The 22,462-nt window shown below is 42.2% G+C and overlaps 1 long non-coding RNA gene across 1 annotated transcript in view; it reads left to right on the forward strand.

Annotated features, from left to right (window-relative positions):
* The window catches only part of LOC131507809 (uncharacterized), a 65,166-nt gene extending 51,158 nt beyond the window's left edge, over nt 1-14,008 (forward strand). The window contains exon 2 of the long non-coding RNA XR_009259720.1: nt 8,939-14,008. This is a non-coding gene — a long non-coding RNA (uncharacterized LOC131507809). The remainder of the gene's footprint in view (nt 1-8,938) is intronic.
* The last annotated feature ends 8,454 nt before the right edge of the window (nt 14,009-22,462 follow it).

Raw genomic sequence — 22,462 nt, forward strand, 5'->3', positions numbered from 1 at the left:
TATGAGCTAATTTAAGAGCATCTACTGCATAATCCTGGCCCTTGCTGATTTGGAAATGGGGTGAGATGTCCTCTTTCCAGGGTCTTTTTTTAATCCCTCATTGGCCCATCTCTTAGATGTTCTTCTGGGAATTGGCTCCAGAGTTACCACAACCTCTGCCAACTTCCTCCTACCTTCTCTCCTTCCAAAAGATGCCCTGGACAAAACAATGGTGACCAGGGTGGCTAGGGCAGCTACCTAATATCATGACCACAAGGTGGCCTTAAGAATGAAGGTCATCCACAGTGTGGCCACATAATTGCAAGGTTAACTGACCTTCACCAAACATCCATGGAGATTCATTCTCCTTTCATTTCCTACTGTTTCTCAAACACTCTATGTCCCTATATGGGCGGCTCTGCCTGGAGCACCTTCCTCTCCACTTTCCTGACCACCAAATAAATAAAAATGCTGCAACATCCACAAAAGTTGGCCCAAGCAGAAGTAAATTTTCCTCACTTCTGAGAACACACTTAAATAAAATAACATCCCCAATGCCTTATATAAAAAAGTGCTAATATCTATTTGTAGTGTTCATCTGTATATTGCTTTCACATATATTAAAGCCCTGGATTTTTACTTTAGTAGATAGGTATTATTATATCAATTTTACAGATGAGGAAACTCAAAAGAGCAATGCATTTTTGTGATTTTCTCCAAAATTGTTCAGCTAGTAAATGGTTTCACCAGCATAAAGCAATAATCCTTAAACATTATCTTTGCTGTATGGCAGTGGAAGGAAGAGGTACAGAGTCTTGGATGGGGCATTTATGGAACTACACTACACTAATATCCTCATTAATGACATGATCCAGGGTCTTGATTCCCCTAGAATAATAGAATTTGACAATATAATTTAGTATAAAGAGTGGGATGTAGAAACTCGCGCAATCTTGGGCTCAAATACGGGTTAGCTATTTACCAATTCAGCAAGTGACACCATCTCTGAGGGTCTTTCCTTCTCTGTATAAAGGGGTTTTAATGACAATGGCATAGACTGCTAGTTTTTCTCCAATATCCATTCTCCCCTTCCTCCTTAGAAATAATCATCACCCAGACTGCAGACTATATTTTCCATATGTTCCAGCAAGTCTCACAGCTCTTGACTAAGTATTGTCCAGTGATATACAGTATATGGTAATATGTCACTAGTCTCTACTTGGATTTAAAAAAAAAAAAAAAACAGCGAGGTGTATACTTTTTGCCCTTACTTTTTCCCTTTCTCCCCATTGCTGGGTAGAATGCAGGCATAATGACTGGAGCTAAGGCAGTCATTTTGGACCATGAGGAGACTTTGAGAATGGAGGCCACACCCAGAGGAGCCTGGGTTCCTAAGAAATTTTTGGAGCTAAGTCAACATAGCTTGCCACTTTCTGTCTTAAACTTTATGATGAAAGAAGAATAAACTTTGTCTTAAGGCACTCTTAGTTTCTGGTCTCCCTTACTTTTAGCCAAACCTCACCCTAACTATACAACACTTTTCTTTTAGGATCATTGTAAGAACTAGAATACCTATATCTAAATATGTATCTATATATTTCATGTGTGTGATACATGGTAGACACCAAGTAAGTACTAGTTATTAGTACTGTTATAACACCTACTTTTGCACATATTACATATTCAGTAAATTATTGACACTTGTGTTAAATGCAACTTATGTTCCAGCGTAACATCCAGCCATGGATGACTGAGGCTGGGCCTGTGATAGATCAAATTCTAGGACCTGGTCTGCATGATAGGTGACTTTGACCTCTCTCTCTATCCTGAATGGCTGGATATAGAAACAGAAGGCTGGGATTCAGAATCCCATGTTTCCCATTATTCTCTGGCTTCAAGGTTGTACAGGTAATTCTGGCTAAGCTGACCACCCAGATCAACTTAGAAGAGAAAAACTGAAGAATAAGAAGTCACAGGTGGGGATGAATGGGTTGAAAGGTAGGGGTGGTATTTTTAGGAGCCCAGTTTTTTGAAGTCTCAACTTGGGTCACTTTCTTCTTCACTATCTCTAGTTGGTGCACAGTCGTGCTATGTCAGAAAGAAGATATGCAACATTCATTACTCAAACACTTCACTCTGATTTTTGCTACTAGTATTTAATTTTGGGAGGCTGCTGGTTTGATGGAATGTGGACCAAACATTTGTTGAAAGCCCAGCTTATATCAGGCCCTTTCTGGCATTTCCTTAATATGGTCCTTATAGCATCACTATAAATTAAGTATTGTTGTCCCCATATTAGAGCTGGGAAGAATGGAAACCAGGAGTGGTAAGCAATTTGTCCAAGGTCACAGAGTGAATAAACAGCAGAACTGGGATTCATACCAAATTCTAATTTTAAATTCTGTGCTCTTGAAAAATAAATTCTCTATAAAACCTTGGAAATGAGACAAAACTTTAAGAGCAATTTTCTCTCCCTCCTTGAATAAGCTGGAATTTCTACTCTTGCTATGACTGATCCCCTCCCATCCCTGAAGGCACTGGCTCTAGCCTTTCTTGTAGCCCCAACAAGTTCTAGGTCCTGGGCAAAGCTACCCACCCTGAACTGGATGGCCTGTGACAAGGTTGGAATTCAGGAGCTGCATCCTGTCCATTATCCTCTCCTAGCTCTGGTAAGAGCTGCACAATGACAGTGTATCTGTCCTACCACAGGCATGGGAAAGTGCCATCAGATGGTAAACTATTTTACTGACAGCATGTGAGTAAAGCCAGGTTAATTCTCCCAAGGACGTATGATGCAAACCACTTGCCTGACAAGTTTTTTTTCAAAAGGAAATCTTGTAACTGATCAATTCTGAAAGGCTGTTTCTGAACCTATGCCTGAAGATAGAGCTTATGAATTCTCATGATAAACTTGTTGTAAAATGTCCACTATAATTTATTTTGGGGAAATGAGGTAGATTGTAAAAATGGGCATGCTTTCCCCTTTCTTGGCATGTAATTTTACAACTCCTTCCATTAAAAGGTACACTCTTTCCCCCAGTCTTTGGATCTGGGCTGGCCTGGTGATGTGCTTTGGCCAATGAATGTGGCAGAAGTTATGAAGTGCCAATTCCAAGCTTTTACTCACTCTCTTTTGGGACCTTGCCCAGCCCCTGTGTAAACAAGCTGAGGCTAGCCTGCCAGGGGATGAGAAACCATGTTTAGTGGAGACAAACCATTGCAACTGAGGCCGTCCTAGATCAGGAGAACTGCCAACTTGCAGGTGAAGTGTAGAATCATGAGCCACGCTTAACTGTTGTTTTAAGCCTAGGCTCAAACATTGATAAAGTGTTTATAGTGAAACACTGTAAAACTAATAAAAAGAGTAATAAAATCAATCACTGAGCTCTGGGTGATTGATTATGAAGCAACGGTTGATACACTCCAATGACAACAGCTTTTTTTTTTTTTTAATAGATGATGCTGGCTAAGCGTGCTGTGCAATGCCATGTACCAGAATCTTGCACACTTTTTCTTCTTCATCTCCCCTTCCACAAAACCTACCATTTTATTGAACATTTACTCAGCCATGTTTTATATGTCATAAAATCTAATCCTTATCCCTACCACATGAGATACATCTTATCATTTCCATTTGATGGATAAAGAAGCTGATTCTCAGAGGGATTGGGTGAATTAACCAAGCCTAAGATACCATCTGAAAAGTGGCAGAGCTGAGATTTGACCCCAGGTTTGATCTGCATCCTATACCTGCATTTTCCATTCCCAGGGCTTCTATTTTCCTGGCCAGCTTTCAAGAGAGGTACTTTCATTCCTTATTTTTGGAGAAGGACTTGGTGTTTCAGAGAGGTTAAATAGCTTGTCCAATTAATAAATGGGAGAGTTGGTTTTGAGCCTAGGATTCACTGCCTTTAAAACATGCATTCAGTGAGGTTCGTTATTAAGAAATATGTCCTAAATGGAGAAGAACATGTTTACATTCATGCTAGGACCATGTTATTTCTTTGTTTTAGAAACTTGTTCTGCTCTGTTTGAATGTGTTTTAAAAGTCATGTTTTGCAAACCCCAAATTGTAACAGAAAGCAGGTTGTAAAGGAACTGGTGAGAGTTATTGCCCAGAAAAACCAGCTGGGAAGCATTTCAGTGTCAATCTTATTATTGCTTTTAAATTAGCAGTGACTTCAAAAGCCTTTGAAGTAGCTGGCAGGGAATGCTTGGATTGGAGAAAACAATCACTAGAGGGTATTCTCAGCAGGCATGTGCTTTATAAATGTTCCTCCTCTTTATGCCTTGGCACCGAGGAAGGTTGGAAAAGAGGTAGAGGGATCTTAGCAGGAAGCTTCTAGCTGACGTGAATTGCCAGGAAGACCCAATTAGCCTGTCCCTCTCAGTAGCAAAAGCCCAAACAGAAGGAATAAATTATTTGTGGCAGTGGCCAAAGCTGCTGACAACTTCAGAGACCACCCATGAGGTCTTTCCATGTCAAGCTGACTAGAAGGACCTGAGAGGCTCTAACCCCAGGGACTTGAGGGATTCCAACCTGTGAGCAGAGCTCAGTTAAGTTAAATGGTAGCTCATAATACTTGGAGAAAAAGTCAAGATATGCTTGTTTGCCACCCTGAATCTCTGTCTGAGGACTTCCACTGGCCATCCTCCAAGGTTGGGCTCAGAGTTTTCTTCTTTCAAGCCTCTGGCATGTCCTGGTACTTCTCTCTATCCAAACAGAACTCACCCATTTCCCCATCCACCCATCCACCCATCCATACAGTATTTGATGATTTCCTACTTTGTGCGTGATGTTACCGAATCTTGAGGATACCATTGATTTTAAACTGGTTACTAAGGTCCCTCTCTTCCTCGTGATGCTTACTTAAGTCTTGGGAAGAGCATAGAGACTGCCCAGTGAGCTGACAAAGTATGTGCCTGGGAACCAACAAAGAAGGAATACCAAGAAATTGTTAGGACATAATTTGATACTTTTACATATACACAACTATGTTATCAGCATGGGAAAATATCATAACGGTCTTGAACTTTCCTACATGTATTAATGCATAGGAGTGATTTTATGTTGAGTTAGATATTAGAAGAAAAGGGACTATGATTTTTTCCAAGCTTGGGGGTCTCAAATGCCCTTTGTTGTTGCAAAAAGCGAAAAAGGAATAGTTGTGTTAAATTTTCTAGTAAGGAATGCTTGTGAGCTGTGAAAGAAACCAGGAAAGGTGTTTAATCAGCCTTGAAGTTGGTGTGTGAGTGTGTGTGTGTGTGAGAGAGAGAGAGAGAGAGAGAGAGAGAAAGTGAGTGATGGAGGGTAATCAGGGAAACCCATTGGAGAAGAAGTTATGGTTCCCTCCTGTCTGCTATTATAGTCCCTTGGTCATGCTTCTATTTGAGCTCCTGATTTCATCAATCATCTACATGTCCATTTGTAGCAGATGCCATAGGACCCCACCTATATATAACCTGTTGGCACCCACTATTCTAGTGCATGCCCATATCATAGTGCAATGGGAACCTGCAACTTTCTGCCTGAGTAGCTTTTCTGCATCTGCAGGCAGAGAAATCCAGAAGTTCAAGAGGGTTACAGTCCCTGAGAGTACCTCACCTCAACCGAAGTTGGATGAGATTAAGGTGATAAATAGCCCAACTTTACCACCCCTTGGTAGGATCACTTGAAGGCAAGTTCTGTAACACGTGCCCGAGTTCTCAGGTGGGGCTGAGCCTAGCATTTACCAGCATAGTAACATGGCCTATATTACCTTCCTTCTCTGGCCAGTCTCACTCCATTACTCCTCTACCAGTTGTCCTGGGATCACCTCCAAATAAACCTCTTGCATACCCATCCTGGGCCTCAGAGTTCTGGGAGAATCAAAGCTAGGAAAATGACTCTCCTCTCCTCTCAGTGCAGGGCTGGGTCCACACAGATCACATAGGTGGACTTAATAAATCTTGAACAAATGAATTAATGAATAAATAAATGAATGATGAAGTATGAATGTTGATAGCACACTTCCAGCCTGTGTTATTTTGTGAAACTTGGATGAATCTCATTATAATGGTATTTGGGAGGAGAAAAATATAATCTGTTTGGGAGGTAACGGACAGGTGATTTGGCTTCTGAGAAATGGGAGACACAAAGGCTGGGCCTGGAGGGAAAGATAAAGCTGTGTTGATGGCCTCCCTTCTCTCTCCTACACTGGATCACCCTCCCCTACTGTACCTACAGAGACACCAATAACAGCCTGCCTTCCCTTCATAGAAATTTTGATGAAATTCAGATTCAAAGATTTCTTGGAAAATGCATTCTCGAGCGAAAGACTAAGGAGACCTAACAAATCCAATGTAATCCTCACAAAAGTGGTGGCATCCATTTATTCACTTACTCAGTTCATTCGTCTGTAAATTGATTCTTTCAGTAATTTACTTATTCATTAATTTGGTCATTCATTAATTGATTCACCTCCTCCCATCTTGCTGACTTGAAAACTTTGGTTCGGAGGAACTGGTAATGAAGCACATGGTCCCTAGAGACTGAATGCTTTGATTGGCGTCCTGCTATGTGACCTTGGGCAAGTTATTTAACTTATCCATGCTTTAATTTCTTCGTTTGTAAAATGGGGATGCCTGGTGTCCCTTGTTGAGAAGGGTAAGTGACTAGTGGTGTATGTGAAGTGCTTAGAACAGTGCTCACACATAATCAGAGTCATAGTCACGATCATCATCATCCTGCTTTTCGAATTGTCAGGCTGTGCTGAGGATTGCTCTCTCCTTCTATACTTTCACCTTCAGGTTCCCATTTCTGGTTTTCCTCTCCACAACAGACTGATGGCCTCAACCTGGAGGAACATAGTTTCCCGACTTCCAAATCAGTCCTGAAATTTTAACCTGACCCCTTACTTTCCTGACTGTTGTTAAGGATCAAAAATACCACACAGTGGGCAGGGTGCGTCCATTTAACCTTTTCCACTCCCTTTGGAAGCTGCTCACCCAGGGCCTTTGAGTTAGTTGTCCCAAGCTTCTGTCTCTTCCTCTGATCTCCAATAATTCCTGCTTTACTTCAGCTGCTTCTGCAATGCAGCCCTTTTAGCCGTGTGCAAGGGGATTCACCAAGAAGAACAGTTGACACAAAAGTGTAAATAAGGTGGCAGCTTCCAAGGAGGAGTTCCTCTCAGAGCCTCTACTGTTTGGACTGTGTGTCCCCCTTCTTCTCTTAAAACAACACTAACATGGCCTCCACCCTGACACCTAATTAGATTAGTAGCAATTTAACAGCCACTCCTTGTCTTTTCCTGCCTCTGGTTTTCTAATAGCCAAAGGTCAGGGTCAGGGTGGGGAAAGGAGAGGTCAGCTCTATGCAGCCAGCTCTGGACTGGTCAAAAGGAAAGATGAGTACCTGTTTTACCAGGAGTAGGAAACAGAATGTGTGCAGAAAGGTGTCGTCCACCATAGCAGGAAACACATTCCTACAATTAGTATTTTGTTAACCCTTTATAGTACATTCAGCTAGTTCAAAGAGCCCCTGACTGCACATTAATGTCACTATAGTTCATAGAAAAAGTGTAGGATGGATCTATGGGCATGTAGGTTGTGAAAACAGTGACAGCTCAATTTGATTAGGAGGCATTGCGGGGGGCAATGCTGAAGAGCATGCATTCTGCTGCCTAAATACCTGGATTGAATCTCTACTCTGTTATTTACTGGCTCGCTGGGGTTAATGTGCCTCAGAATTCACACATGGAAAGTGAAGATCGGATCAAGCCCATGTGCTCTAGCGTTGTTGGGATGGCCAAATGGGTCCACCAATGTGTGGCATTAGAGTGGTAATGACATCTCATAGGTATTAGCACTTGCTGTGTGCCAGGCCCTGTTCTAAGAGCTTCTCTGTTCATAGAAATGGCCATGACCTGGACACTTGCTTCAGTTCGGCACCATGTGGCAGTAAACAGCAAAAATACCAGCGGCTTAGATAAGGTAGAAGTTACCTTGTCTGTGGTCATCAGAGACTTAGGCTCCCTCAGTGTCAAGTGCTTCATTATTCAAGTACTAGTTTCTGTACTCCAGGTCACCTCGTGTTCCACGATGCTCTAGCAATCAGATTCCTTTCTCAGGCATCAGGAGGAAGACAGGGTGTTGGGGAAAACGTGAGTCAGTTCTCCTTAAGGAGTTTTCCCAGAGGCTCTCCACACCATTTCAACTTCTATCTCATTGAAAAGAACTTAGTCACCTTGTTTTACCTAGCCGCAAGGAGGGCGGGGACATGTAATGGATCTCAACTGAGCCTTTCAATGAGACTAAAGTCCCAGATGATACCTTGAATGCAATCCTAAAAGAATCCTTGATCAAAAGGGACCAAGTTCAACTGGGCTTGGGTTCCTAACTCACAAAAAATATGAGATAATAAACATTTGCTGTTTTAAACTGTTAAAATTTGCAGGTAATTGTTATGCAGCAATGTGGAATTAGTACACTAATATTCTGGAATTTTCCTTTTTTTCTATTTTAAATGTTACAGCCTCAGTGAGTGTATGGTCTGTGTTCCAACTACCAGTAGGCAATAAGTTGGCCAAATGTTTTGCCACCACATGGCATGGGGTGCCAGATTTCTTGGCTGCAATATCCTTTGATAAATGAGTTCAGTAAAGTTGCAGGATACAAAATAAACATACAGAAATCCGTTGCATTTCTATACACCAATAGTGAAGCAGCAGAAAAAGAATTGCAATATGCTTACTGTTTGCTTCTGGTGTGTTGTCTAATGCCATATTTTAGATTCTGTTTCTTATAGTACCTCTCTCGCAAGAACTAAATTCTGCATCGTTTAAGATTAGGTCCTGCTACCTATAACAGAAATTCTAAAATCACAGTGGCATACTCAAGAAAGAAGTCTATTTTAGTTTCATATAAAAGAAGTCTAGCAGTAGCTAGCCTAAGACCACTTTTGTGGTTCTGTATTCGTCAGTGTCCCAAGCATCTTTCTGCTCCAAGACCTTGGCATCCATCTTCAAGACCACCTCATGATCCAAAATGGCTACTTTAGCTCTGTGCATCATATCCTTATTCCAAGCCACAGACGGATAAAACAGGTAAGTCATCTTAGTTGAGTCAGCTCCCCTTGAAGAGTCTTTCAAGCAATGTTTTCTATAAGATATTTGTGTAGTAGACAATAGGGTATTTAAAAAGTAGGAAAACTTGTAGGTCATTTACTCTATTGTTTCCCAACCTTTATACATTTTGATTTCTCTTTCATGATTTTTACTATACTTCAATGTCATCCATCCAAGCAATTACTTCATAGTCAATCATGTAGTGAAAAAGTTATTTCCCTACATTTCATACCATCTATATGATTTTTACATAATGTGTTCTTAAATCAACTTACTTTTTAAAACTTAAATATGTATATTTAGAAATAAAAATTTCAGGGGTGCCAGGGTGGCTTAGTCGGTTGAGGGTACGACTCTTGACTTCAGCTCAGGTCATGATCCTGGGGTTGTAGGATTGAGCTCTGTGCTGAGTGTGGATCCTGCTTAAGATTCTCTCCCTCTCTCTCTGCCTCTCTCCCTTGCCCTCTTTCTCTCTAAAAAAATAAAATTAAAAAATGAAGATTAGCAAACCACAGATTATGGATATCTCCTGAATGAAACAGAAGGATTGCAAAGAGAGTAGCTTTCCCTTACACTATTCAATATAATTTAATGTCCTGTGTACCACCTAACTCATCTCAATTTACTAGAAGTCTGTGATATACATTTTGGGACACACTGGTGCATTCTGTTGACCAGTGAGAAAGCCAATTTCCCAGAGGCCCAGTGTGATTCTCTGTTTGCCTCTTGGGATTCTCATATGCTTATAAAGACTTTATTGCCTGACACCACATTCAGCTGGTTTAGGGTCTCTATCTGCCTGCTAGACTGTGAGCTCTGAGAAGGCCAAAACAGATGGGTCTGTGATCCCTGGGGCAAAGCCCAGGGTCTGCCCAGAGTCAGTGCACTTAGTGGGCTGGAGCAAATGGAATTGTCCAAGAACATGCAGCTCGTGTGCAAGGATGAAACCAGGGTCCATATCTTCTGGGAGCTCAACAAACAGTGCTTTCAAGTCAGGTTTCTAGAGAGAAGGATCAATTTGGTTCCAGGGAAAGAGATCAGAAAGATTTAAAATAGAGTGCTGCTTTTTATTTTTAAAAATCAAGGTTACTCTTGCTTTTTTTCCCATGATATATTCCTGTGTGTATAATAGTAGGTTAAAAACCCATAGTGACTCAAGGTAGAAATCTCAAAGAAAGGTCATTCAATAAAGTGGTTGTTGGTGGTGATGGCAGTAATAGGAAGAATAGCTTCCATTTATTGAGCATTTTCTAGATACCAAACACAATCCTAAGCGCTTGAATTTTCTCACCGGTCAGATAATTATTATTCCCATTTCATCAGAGAAAACTGAAGTATAGAGTGGTCTTTAGTGAGCACATGAGATACAACAGCCAGTAAGTGATGAGAAAGTCTTCATTAGATGTGTGTACTTCTTCAGATCCTCTAGGCCTCACCTGAGTTTTGGTCCAGGGGTTACTATAGTAACCAGCTCAGCACCAGTTCCACCAACTTCCGGCAGGTGGGATCTGCCAGTACCTCACCCTGGGCACCCTCTGTAGTGTGCTTGTTGTCTCCTGTCCTGGGACCGCTCTGTGGCTTTGAATCCACGGTACCCCTAGTCACCTGGGCATACATAGCTCAGAACTGGGGAATTAACGCCGCATAGGGCAAACGTTCGACTTGTGCGAGAGGGAAACAGACGGATTGATGTTCCTCCACCTCTTTTACTCCCTGGGATAGGCTGTGCGGTGCTCATATTTTATATTTTCTTGGAGGACAGTCTCTCAGTGTCAGACAACCAGTTGTACCTGTGGCAGCCAACTTGAGAAAGTATTTTTAATTGGCCCACCCTCCTATTTTCTCCCTTTTCTTTCACTCTGCTCTCTTAGATCATAATAAAGAAATGTCGCGTAGACCCTTACTTTTGGCTCTTCTTTCTATGGAACACAGTTTGAATCAACCCAGATCTGTCTGATTCTGAAGCCCATGCCCAGGACACTGAGTTATATTGGTTCTATGTATGAATTTTCAAGATAGGCTAACTTCCTGGTGAGAAGCCCATGCTTTTGGTATCTTGATGATCTGGTACTTCCTTCTCCCCACTCTCTGTCTCAAATATTGAGTGTATTATGAGTTCTTGAGTGTATCTTGAGTTCTTTGTATTATGTTCTGTTGTTTTCAGCCCTTTGCACTTGCTTTCTCATTGGCGCATGCTATCCTTCTCCTTTCTTCTGTATTCCTTTCTGCTTCCTTTTCTGGCTAACACTCATTTTTAGAATTCAGTCTCAATGGCTTTTTCTGATTCCCCTGGTCCCCTCAGTCTTCCCTCAGTGTGGATTAGCTCTTTGTTTCCTATACTTTACTTTTATATGCCTACCTTCATGTCATTATCTGTTCTTCCAGGAGTCCCCAGCTCTTTGAAGATCAGGGTGGTGTCCCATTGACTTTTCTGTCTGTCATGAGCATGGAACCTTCCACAGGGTCTCAGCTAAGTGAAGGTGATGGTGGAATGATCAAGGGCACAGGAGTGTTGTCAGGTGGACCTGGGGCTTCAGTCCTGCTCTGACACTTATAGCCATGGACTTCCAAGCACATTGCCTGACAATTGTGACATTCAGCTTCCTAATCTGTAAAAAGGGGGGAAGAAAAACATAGCAGCTATGATGTTGGGTTCTTATAAGGATTAAATGACATAAAACATATTGAATTTAGTAAGACAAAAATAAATGTAAGTTATTTTATCAACAATAAGGTAATTCATTATTCCTTCCAAAAAGGTGAGAAAGTAGAGAAGTTAGATTAATTGTCACCCACATCTAAACACAGCTTTAGTGAGTGCCCTCGAGTCTTTAGGAGACTCTGAGTCTTGGCTCAGGCCACAAAAGCTTACAAGCTAAGTTTGGTCTAGTTTTACTAGGTACCCACCTTGTGCTAGGCACTGTCTGCAGGGCTGGGGCATTAGAAATGGTAATACTTGGGGACTATCCTCAGCAAGTTCAAAGTCTAGCAAGGTTATGACCTCAAAGTCTGTGATCTTCTATTATGACCACATTATCTCCCATCTTGAGCATAAATGCATTCATTCCTTCAACAAAGTATTGTGCATGTACTATGTACCCAGCCCTAGCTAGGTGGCAGGGACAGAGCAGTGAATTTATACTTTTATTTTTTGAAGTTTATCTACACTGGGAAAGATAGACAAACAGCACACAAAGAAAAGAAAATAACCAGGAGAAAAAAAGCAGATGTTAAACCAGTGGACAAGAGAATTCCAGAAAGAGACATCAGATTGTGCCAAAGGATGGAAATGTGGATAGCATGGCATGATCTGAGACCAGGAGTCTGCTGGTGATATCACGGGGTAGGGAGATGGGTGAGGCTGGAGAGACAAGCTGGGACAGAGTGCCAAGGGCTGTCCTGCTAGTCAGGATTCTTTTTCATCACAGAAACCCAACCAGAGGAGTAAAATGGGGGTGGGTTTATGTGGCATAGCTTGTGCGTGGGCAAGAAAGGGCTTGGCCCCAGAGAAACTGGACCCGAGGTTAAAGGCATCTTATTGCCAAGACGGAATTTCCTCATGTGATAAGGAACATGGTCATATATAAGTTTAGGTTTATTTCTTTGCTACCTAATGGCTTTAAGTAAAAGGAACTCCTCTGTTAAAAAAGAATAAGTCCCAGGGAACACCAGTTGGCTTTGTTTGAGTCATGTGACCTTCCTGGATCACTAGTCACAGTGACCAGGACATGAGAACATCTGGTTGGCTCTACTTGCCAGCCTTATGTTTGGTGGGGTCAGGGTCTGTTTACAAAAGGAGAAGAAGGTATCCTACCCATACCCAAACCAAATAATACCCCAAAGCCTTGAATTCGACACCAGGGAGTTTGGGTTGCATCTGAGGGTGGCAGAAATCGTTTTCAGGTTTTAAGTTAGAAGATGAAACGGTCAGATGTATGTTTAGAAAGAGCAGCCCAGGCATAGGGTAGAAAGATGGTTGAGTAGGTGGAGCAGATGGAAGCCCGGAAGACCTATTGTGATACTGATGTCATAATGCCACAGTCCAAGTAAGGCCCTAGAACAGGGGCTGTGCACAAGGTTGTTGGGAGTGTGGGTGGATGAAGGAGAGAACACAGGGGATGGATATTCCATTCCAGGTTCCAGCTGGAGACAGATGAGAAAGCACTGGCCACTGCTGTGTGAATTGTTGTCAAGGCGAATTGCTGATAAGGTCTTTCTAGAAGAAGTTATTCTGGCTTAGCAGCTGGCCAGTATCCTAGACTTACTTATTCTTTTACCAAAGCTAAATTGGAGCAAGGTGCAGAAAACCTGCTTTTCTGACTGGGATGATAGGATTTCAATTTAACAAATACTGAGCACCCACCATGTGCCATGCCTAAGGCTTATTTATTTTTTGAGGTGAATAAGACAAGTCTCTACCAGAAAAGTACAACATGGTAATCCTATAATCTTTACCATAGGACTATGGGGTAGCATGGAAAATATCCTGACCTCCATTACACACTTCCTTGGAGAAGTGAACTGACTTTCTCAGTTCCCATAGGAGACTTCTCCTCACTTTGGTACACTTTAATGTGAAACCCATGAGTTCTGGCTCTTTTCTATACCACAGGAACTAAGGGACTCCCTCAGGCAGCTGTGGGCTGATAAAGGTTGAACAACAGACTCTCTAAGCAGTGTTTGCTGGTCATCAGTGTGAATACTCTCACCATAGCTGGTTTCGTCAGTCTTGTCTGAATGTCGACATGGAAAGAGATGCACACAAGGAGTCTCTTGAATCTGAGGATTCAGTGGTCTCATCAGCCAGACTGCAGCCTGCACCCTGGAGGGGAAGGTAGAAACTCCATCTTCTTGGAGTTTGGTTTGCGTGGTCTGTCTGGGTTGAATTGTGTCCCCCACAAAAGACACGTTAATTTCCTAACCTCTAGGATCTCAGAATGTTATCTTATTTGGAAATGGGGTCATTGTAGAGGTGAATAGTTAAGATGAGATCATACTAGAGTAGGGGGGGCCTCGAATCCAATATGAGTGGTGTCCTTACAAAGAAGACAGTCATGTAAAGACACAGGGACACAGGGAGAAGATTATGTGAAGATAGACGCAGACATTGGAGTGATGCATTTATTGGCTGAGGAACTCCTGAGGTTACTAGAAACTGGAAGAATCAAGGATGGATTGTCTTCTAGGGGTTTCAGAGGGAACATGGCCCTGCCAACACCTTGATTTTAGGCTTCCAACCTCCAGAACTGTGAGACAAAACATTTCTGTTGTTTTAACTCTCCCAGTCTGTGGCACTTTGTTATGGTTGCCTTAGGAAACTAATGACTCCTGTGTTTTCTTGTACCCTGCACCACCTGGTTCGAAGTATGACTGCCCTTGGGCAAAATCTCATTGTGTTTGTGTTTTATAGTTCCAGTCCTCTTTCATTCCACTCTTCCATTTGGGTCAGATTACAGGAGTCTAGTGCAATGAACTAAAATGGGAGAGCCCATTGGCTTATAAAGGTAAGAAAGTCATGATATCAACCATAATTAGTTGAATATGTACTAGGTATCAGGTGCTATACCACGTGCCTTTCATGTATTGCCACATTTAATTTATTCTTCACAATAACCCTATGACTAGGCATAATTGTACTTATTTTACAAATGGGGAAATAAACACTCAGTGATATTAGATCACTTGCCTAAGGTCACAGAGCTAGTTAAGGACTGCAGGATTGTCAACTCAGGTGTGGTTAGACTCAGACTCTGCAAAACATCTTAGCACTCCACCCTGTGGCCAATTTATGGAAGTCTCAATGGGATACAACTGCACAAACGCCTCCGGGATTACCCCATCTGGACCCAGAGATAAGATGGGATCTGAGGGTAAGGGAGGAAGATGAAGGATGGTTAGAGAAATCAGGTCAATGAAAAAAGTTATCTTGGGTCCCCTTGGTGACCTTACCCACGCCTGGTGGTTGCCATTTCCATGTGGCAGTAGTAATGACAGGCCCACAATGATATTGTAATTATCTTAATCCCTTATGTATACATAACACTGAATAGCTGTGATGGACTTTTTCTCCAGTGGCTTTCTCAAGTTCTCGGGCTCTGGAGACAGACGGAGCTGGGTTTACATTCTAGGGCTGAAGTTTACCAGTGGTCTCATCTTGAAAGTTGCTTAATCATTTATGAGTGTCAATTTACTTCCCTGACTTCCAGCCTCTTAGGGGTGTTGGAGGGATTAAATACGGTGGTGTGGAGGGGAACAGTATATAGTAGACATGAGGGGAGCGAGTTTACTCCTCCCGTACTTCTGGTCTCCTGATCCATTGTTACCGCCCCCATGAAGTGCGTTTGGTTGCTGATTCATGTTTCCTGATTGAGAGAAGCAAGTCTACCAAAAGTTCCAAGCATGTGCCTTAGCTCTCTGTCTGTTTACCCCAGCACAATGCTGTGCTACTCTGTATTTGCCATGTCTACGTCCCTCTTATGGGTCCAAGTGTGTTCCCCCCAAAATATGTTGAATTCTTGACCCCTAGCCCTGATGAATGTTACCTTATTTGAAAATAGGGTCTTTGCACATGTCATCAAATTTAGATGAACTTGTTGGGATGGGCCTTAATCCAGTTGTGACTCGTATTCTTATATATAAAAAAAAAAAAAAAAAAAAGGAACACCATGTGAAGAGAGAGCCACGCAGGAGAGAGGGAATGCTGTGTGACCATGGAGACAGAGACCGAGATGCTGACATTTCAAGCCAAGGAGTACCTAGTGCTATTGAAAAAAAAAAAAGGAGGTTTTCTATTACCGTCTCTATTCTGAGGTGAATAAGAGACAGGGTTTTGAAGCAGGAAGAGCTAAGACAGAGGAAGGAACCAGTATGCACCGAGGACCACTGCAAACACCTCACTTAGTTCTGACACCATGTATGGTGAGTATTCCTTTTCTCACTTTCCAGACGAAGAAAGTTTAGTCAAAGATAACAGATACCCAGCTCAAGGTCCCATGGTGAGCAAGGGGCCGAGAGAATTCCAAACAGAGGCCTGATTCCACAGCCTGTGATCTTTCTACGTTATGCAAAAGTGATCAAGGCAATAGGTGAAATCTCAGTCGGTGCCCATTGTACTTGCTCTGAGACGAGGAGGAAGGGGAGCCTCGATGAAGCCATGTAGTTAAGTTATAGAGAAGTAATAGAGCCTCATGGTCAGGGTGACCATCCTGCTGGAGTTCCAGTGTCACCTACCTTCACGCACTGACTAGCGGTGTGGCCTTTGCCACGTGGCTCTGTCTCTCTTGGCCTCAGCCTCCTGCCTGACATTTGGCGTTAATGGGGACAGGGATTATGGAGCTATTGTGAGATTAAATGAGCATCACCCAAAAGCACTTAGAACAGAGCCTGTCACACAGGCAGCACAACATAAGTGCTTGTCGCTGTTGTTATTTTTTATTATTCAATATACGACCTGTGGCAAGGTCTCCGCTTCCACCGGAAAAGGCATAATGAACCTCCAGGGTGCCTGTGTCCTGTGTGTGGTTCCCGGGACATGCTGCTTGCTGGTGTGCTCCCTCCCACTGTGATTTCCAAAATCTTAGCCGAGCGGGGATGTTATGTTTCTAATTGGACAACTGTCTGCTGGGTGGGCTAATAGCATCTTTCACAAGGCCTGTTGGTGATGCAGGGCGACTGCTGTAATGTTTCGTACCCATTCGTAACAGCACGATTGAGAAGGAGAGGGCTAACGTGTAAATTGCAGTCATGACTTTCGGCACCAGCTCAGACAATGTCTCTGTGGTTCTGGTGCTTGAATCTCTGTCTGCTGGTTCTCTGAAGGCTGTTGAACGCCAGCCCCTTGTCCAGCTGCTCTGTCTTCCCATCAGGACTGCCAGCCTCTGGGGAGCTCCCTAACTTCTGAAACAAATGGTCTGCGGTGTCCCGTGTAAATGGTGTGAACTGTGAACTGATAGTTGAACCTGGGAGGCTGAGCTGATGTGGAGGAAGAACAAACCGAGTGTGATATTCTTTTTGGACATTTCGGATGCTTAATTTTTTTTTTTTTTTCTGAATTCTGGTGAGTATTTTTCTAGGACTGCAGTGACCTGCTCGCACCTGATGGCCAACCATATTTTCTTCGTCTCCTGCGGTGTGCTTATCAGAAAAATGGGCCAGACCCAATAGACAGAGCCAATGTGACTTTGGGGATTTTGCTCATTGAGTATTGTGCACAAGGGTTGGCTTAGAGTACACGGATTAGAGTTCTCTAGGCCATCTTGATGTTTCCCTCTGTCAGAGCATCCAGTCCTTGGACTTAATAATTCCAAATACAAGGTCTTTCATTTAAATGAAAAAAAAAAAACAAAAACAAAACCAAAAAACAACCAAATCACAAATTGAACACCACTTTCTGGATTGTTCAAGAAACATTAGGATGTGTAGTATGTTTCAGAGCTGGATTATGATGTGAGGGTATAAAAAATATGGAACAAGAGTTGAAAAAATAAAAAAAGAAGATGCTCTAGAGAAAGCAAAATAGTCTACAAGTATGTAATGATCCCAAAGCAAAGTAATCGGGTAAAAGTCTGTAGATTTCAAGACATGGATTTCACACAATTGATAGAAAGTAAACAAAATGAAATAGAAAGTATTATGCATGATTCCTATGCAAATAAATTAGAATGCAGACACACTCACAACCCTATCTTCCCATATGATACATTCACACAGATGAAAGGGCTCTATAAACACTGTTCTGTGCCTCCCATTTCTTTTATCTTAATATATATTGTGGAAGTTTTCATACTGGTACATACTATTCTTTTTATGTCATTCTAGCACATTATTTTTCATGGCTCAAGGCATTTCATTGTATAAATGCATCTTAATCTATATCCATAATCACCTATTAATGAACAGGTAGATTGTTTCCAGCATTTAATTTTTTTTATTTCTTTTCCAAGCAATACTGCGATGAATATCCCTAGCCATAAATCACTGAATGCATATGTGGGTATGTCTATAGGAAAAAAAAAAAATCGTTGGAGGGGACTTTCTGAGCTAAAGTATATTGTAATAGATATTGACCTTTTGCCAAATTGACCTTCAAAGAGGTTATGCCAATATATACTCCCATTACCACCATGTGAATATCTGTTTCTGCAAAATCTTGCCCACACCATGTTTTGTAATCCTTTTAATTGTTGCCAATCTGTTAAGTAAAAATAAATACAATATCCTGTTGTTTTAATTTGCATTTACTAAATCACTATGTGAGGTTAAGCTTCTGTTCATATCATTCTGAGGGATTTGTTTTTCTTTTTCTGAACTAAGCACATAATAGGTGTATAATAAATATTTGTTGAACAATTAAATAAACTTGTGCAATTGTTTCTTTTATTATTAGTCTGAATGGACTCTTTAGAGAGTAAAAAAAAATAATAACACCCTTTGATATAGTTGTGCTGCATGTATTTATTTTCCTGTTTGTTATTTGTGTCTTAATTTTGTGGATTTTTAGTGGGAGGTATTTAAAAATTTGGTTTTTATTTTTTTATTATGGTCACATTTATTTTTTTTAATGTTTATTTATTTTCGAAAGAGAGAGAGAGAGAGAGAACACAAACTGGGGAGGTGCAGAAAGAGAGGGAGACAGAGACTCTGAAGCAGGCTCCAGGCTCTGAGCTGTCAGCACAGAGCCTGACATGGGACTTGAACTCACGAACCATGATATCATGACCTGAGCCGACGTCGGACGCTTAACCGACTGAGCCACCCAGGTGACCCACATTTATTATTATTTTAAAAATACTTTATAGTTTTAAATCTGGCTAAGGATTTTCTTATTTCTCTGAACAAACACAATGCCCTTATTACACCTCCTTTCTGTTGCTGATATTTCTTGTGTGATCTTGAAATTGTACTGTGATCCCCAGACTGTACTGTTCCTTTGCCTACCAAACTCCCTTCCCTTCTTTGCCCATATAATGGTTACTACTTGGAGAATCAGGGGAATTTCTACTTGCTTGGGGAAGCTTGCATTTGATGAGTGCTCCCAGGCTTGGCCCCTCTCATTTTGTGTTAAGGGCAGAGATGATCCCAGGTTCAAGGTATTATGGAAGCCCAGAATAAAGCCAAGGGCACATTCTGCAAAATATCCTGGGTTTAGAAAGTTGCTGTCAGAGAAGGTCTTCAAAGCCAGACTAAAAAAGCTGATCTTTCTCCCGTAGGAACTACAGCAGGGCTCCCTGGGCTTCCTGCTTTCTGCAGGTGATAGGTTTAGATGGTAGAACAGGGACAGTAAAGGGCCTTGATCTTGTTCAGTAGGCTCTCTTTTAGGAATTCCTTCTAGATATATTTCTCTTTGGGTCATTCTTCATCTGAGACTTATTGTCTGTGGTTTGGGTGCATGAGACTCAGCGCCTATTGAGTTTATGAGGCAACGTGGTCTGAGAAGCAGGCTGCAGTAGACCTACCTTGGAACCAGACTCAGTGAGTCCTCTGCACTGCATGGGAGCTGCTTCCTCTCCCTGCTCAGTGTTCTTCAATCTCTTCCTTCTTCTGAAAACAGCACTTCTTCATCTTAAGAGTGCTTTTCCCCACCTCATACCCCCCAGCCCCAAGTTATTCATTACCCAGGAAGGCAGATGACTCCATCTAGGTTAGGAATAGGAATCTTGACCACACACCCCCAGGCACCCAGGACTCTTGGATCATCCACTATGAGGATGCTCTAATCAGAACTCTCTCGTTGCTTCGGGCCCTAATATGTTCCCTGTTCCAGTCTTCCTAAGGCCTGAGATTATTCGGGCTTCCCACGGTGTCCATCCAAGAAGTATCTCTCTCCCTTTAAAGGAGTCAGATTCTGTTGCTCATACTCCAAGAACCCTAGTGGAAAGAAGAGCTCACCAGTGTCAGCGGGTCCCATGAAAGCGTGGGGCCAAAGCCCTGGCTTTGCTCAGTGCGCAATCCTTTGGGGATCTCTTTATTTCAACTGGAAGCCTTGGCTCTTCTTTTTTGGATTTTCAATTGTCAGGTTGGGAAGACTGGGTCTCCTTACCATATAGGAAAATTGAGTCCCCTGGAGGGTCAGGGACTTGATAGAACTGAGGAATCAAGGAAATTGTTTCAAAATTTTTGTTAAGATAAACCCTGGTGATTTTATCCAGCCTGATGGTGAGCTGGTGTTCAAGACCCTTGGTAGTTCCCTGGAGTCAGAGCCAGGAAGCTCTGTCATCTGTTTGTGATTACAAGGCTCAGCATGCCCCACCAAAGGCCCTCTGGCGCCTTTCCTCTCTGCAAACGCATTCAGCACATTTTTAGAAACCGCACTGAGAAGCCCTTCCTGAGAAAGTGACTAAACACTGCTTAATATTCTGAAAACATAAACAGCCGCTGAGAAGCCAGTCATAAGCTGTTTAGGGAAAGCTGACTTGGCTCTGGGGGGAAGCCAGCTGTTGGTGGCATTCGATTGGCGGAGGTTGTAAAATTCCTTGGAATGTCAGTATTGTCAATGAAGATATATTAAGTTCATTCTCCACCTTACACGCTGGAGCATTCGGGTTGGATTTGTGTCCTTCTGGACATTTTAGAGAGGTGAACTACTCCAAGATGGATGCTCCCTTTCCACGCTTCTCTCCCAATACCTACATTATGGGCTGAATTATGACTCCTCAAAAGATATTTGAGGTCCTAAACCCCCAGTGCTTCAGAATGTGCCTTATTTGGAAACCAGGTCTTTGCAGATGTAATTAGTTCAGTTAAGGCCATGCTGGAGTAGGAGGGGCCCTTAATCCAGTATGACTGCTGTGCTTATATTAAAAGGACAGAGAGGCCCATGGTGAGAATACCATGCTATGTGATGACAAAAGCAGAGATTGGTGTGATCCAGTGGCAAGCACAGAAGGGCCAGGGATTGACAGCCACTCCTGGAATCTAGGAAGAGGCAATACAAGATTCTCCCCTGTACAGGTTTCAGAAAAAACATGGCCCTGCTGACACCATGATTTTGGACTTCTAGCCTCCAGAACTGGGACACAATGTTCACTCTTTGAAGCTGCCCTGTCTGTGTGGGGCTTTGTTCCAGTGGCAGTAGGAAACTGATACATCGTAGTTGTACTTCCTCCCTACCTGTGCAGACTATACCTCCCACCCCCTTTCTTTCACTTGCTTGCTCATTAAGCGTTTATTAATCACCAACCATGTTCTAAAATTTTTTTTCCATTTATTTATTTTTGAGAGACAGAGTGAGACAGAGCACAAGCAGGGGAGGAGCAGAGAGACAAGGAGATACAGAATCTGAAGCAGGCTCCAGGCTCCGAGCAAGCATTTAGCACAGAGCCCAAGGTGGGGCTTGAATCCACCAGCAGTGAGATCATGACCTGAGCTGAAGTCGGTCACTTAACCGACTGAGCCACTCAGGCGCTGCTCACCAACCATGTTCTAGATCTAGTATTAGGTGTTGGAAATACAGTGGTCACAGGACACAGTTCCTACCCTCTAGAGCTTAGAACTGGGAGTAGGGTACACTCGGACCTGCCAGCAGATAAATCCTACTCTGCCTTAGGTACTTAGCATTTACTCTCCTTTACTGAACTATAACATTACTGTAACTGTGTGTGCATGTATGTGCATGCACGCTCTTTAATCACATTGTTGGAAACTTCTCAAAAACCATATTTTCCTCAACTCTTTTTCGATGTACAGAAGTGTTGAAAAAACAGTGATCACCCATAAACCCACTGCCTAGATTCAACGATTGTTAACATTTTGCCAGAGTTGCTCCTAAGGACTATATTTTTGTTTCTTCATATATAGAGGTTACATAATGTGTTCCATAAAAGCAGGAGCTCTGGAACTAGTCTCCTTGAATTCAAATCCTGGATTTACCATCTAGCTTTGTGTCCTTAGACATGTTCCGACCTTTTCTGTGCCTCAGTTCCCTCATCTGTAAAATAAGGATAGTAACAGGACCCAGCTCATGCGGATGTTACGAGGAATAAATACATTCACATGGGAAAAATACTTGAAACAATGACTTTCAAGATGTAAATATTTGATTAGCATTAGTTCCTTTAATAGTTATTTCCCACAGTTCTTGGAAAACAGTGGGTAGCTTATTCTTAGAAGTGAGGCTAGGTGGTTCTTATGCAAGTGAGTTATAGGGGATCTTGCCCTCCTTTGATACATTGTCCAGCTTGTTCTCTGTTAGGGCATGTGCACTTGTCTCTGTTAGGAATGTGCTTCTCTTCCTGGAATTTAGGCAACTTTGTGCAGGGATCTTGTTTGCTCTGTTTACACTTAACTGCCAGTGCTCTAAGCTAATCCAGTCTTATGAGTTTATATATTTAAAAAAATGTTGAAAACAAAAGCAGATGCCAATCCACAACATTTCCCCCTGC

The sequence above is a fragment of the Neofelis nebulosa genome, chromosome 3 (genome assembly GCF_028018385.1).
Source record: "Neofelis nebulosa isolate mNeoNeb1 chromosome 3, mNeoNeb1.pri, whole genome shotgun sequence".
NCBI lineage: Eukaryota > Metazoa > Chordata > Mammalia > Carnivora > Felidae > Neofelis > Neofelis nebulosa.